Source organism: Meleagris gallopavo, chromosome 1 (assembly GCF_000146605.3).
Source record: "Meleagris gallopavo isolate NT-WF06-2002-E0010 breed Aviagen turkey brand Nicholas breeding stock chromosome 1, Turkey_5.1, whole genome shotgun sequence".
In the NCBI taxonomy this organism is placed as follows: domain Eukaryota; kingdom Metazoa; phylum Chordata; class Aves; order Galliformes; family Phasianidae; genus Meleagris; species Meleagris gallopavo.
The window spans coordinates 53,224,886-53,226,534 of NC_015011.2; positions in this window are offsets into that span (position 1 = coordinate 53,224,886).

A 1,649-nucleotide genomic window follows, 5' to 3' on the forward strand; every position below is an offset into this window, starting at 1 on the left:
CTTTTTCTTACCTTCCCAAGGCAGTGTAGGAGAGCATTGGAGCCTAATGCCAAGTAGGTCACACCTACCAGATATGTCCCAGCAGCTGCCCAAGGTAATCTTGGGTCTTCCATTACTGTCTGCCCCAGAGAACAAAGGCACTGGGAAGTTCAGCAGCCTCACGGAAGCACCTTTTGACCGCAGTCTTTGTGAGGCCGTGTTGGCACAGACCAAGTGCTCACACTTTTTCAAGCGTCAGAACATTCTCAACACTCTACTCCATTAAGGAGAGGGCTGCTCCAGGGCAGGGAGCAAAGAGAAGCCAGCACGGTTGGCTCCTGGCCTGCCACCATTCTGCTCTCCCTGTAACAGCCACAAGGAGGTCTCTGTTAGGTCCAGCAGGTTCACTGTGCTGGAAGTGGGGAGAGCACTGCTGGGTTAGAGGCTGCCTCTGACTTCTAGGTTCGGCACACAAAGAGTCCCAGGGACGCTGGAACCATATTAGTGAGTTGGCAACCCCATAACCTACCCCTGTGAGCCAAGGACGTGCACTTGCCAGAAATACCAAACTTGTGGTCCTTTCAAATTTAGGAGGGAAGCTGCTAGAGCCTTTATTAGTGCAGTCATCACATGTTCCTTCTACAGGAAAAGATCCCTCATGCTACTGCTCGCTGGTATTTGAGTAGACATTGCCAGGAGTTCTGCCTTTCATGTGCCTGAGCAAGCTTCCATAGTAGGGCTGCTGTGCTTTTCCTAGGCAGCATCAACCTGGTTTCAGACACTGTATGGATGATCTCCTTCAAGTCACATGCAGGGACCAGGCACCCTTATGCACATTACAGTGACATGGTTGCACAACCTGACGTGGTTGACCAGAAATTTCTCTTTCCAACGCCAGCAAGCTCCTCTCACTGCAATTCTGTTTTGTTCTGGGTTTCCGTCCTCTGTGGGGCAGTTTGCCTGTGGAGCTGACATCTCAATACGCTCCTCACCTGGTACTCCTTGTGTTCACCACCAGCACTGTGTGGCAGCAGCACACCGACCCTCCCCAGACACAGCAGCCTGTTCCTGGGCAGATGACACCACACAAACTGCACATCAGATGTGAGAAGAGCTGTTGCCCAACTCTCCCTGGACTCCATTCAAAGCAACAGCTGGCCCAGACAAACTCCTGAGAAAGCCAAGCTTTCTGCCAACCAGGAAACCTCCCCAATTCATAGAAGGCATATGCTGTCAGATCGAGAGAAACCTGCTGCCACCATCCGCACTCTGCTGTGTTTTGGGTACTTATGGGAAACACCTCCCTCCCCATCTCCAGTTGGAAAGGCAACAGCCAACCTCGGTCAGTGTTTTGCTGAGTCCCAAGCCTGTGACCTCTGGACTCTCCCTGTGGCAACACAAAATGGGTGATGTTTTGAGAACCCTCGGGTGTCCCAGGGCACAGCAGCCACAGGTTGGCAGTGTGTGGTCCGACAGCATCCTGGGGCTCCATTCTCCACATTGCTTCTGTGGGCTGCAACTCCGGGCAGGGTCAGCATTCACTTTCAGGGCCTCCTCTGAGCTCAGCCCCTCCATCAACAAAACAACACAAAACCAAAACAAACCAGCACGCTTTACATCAGAATTATTTTGCTAGGAATTTCTTAAGCATCTGTCGACAGGGAAAGAAA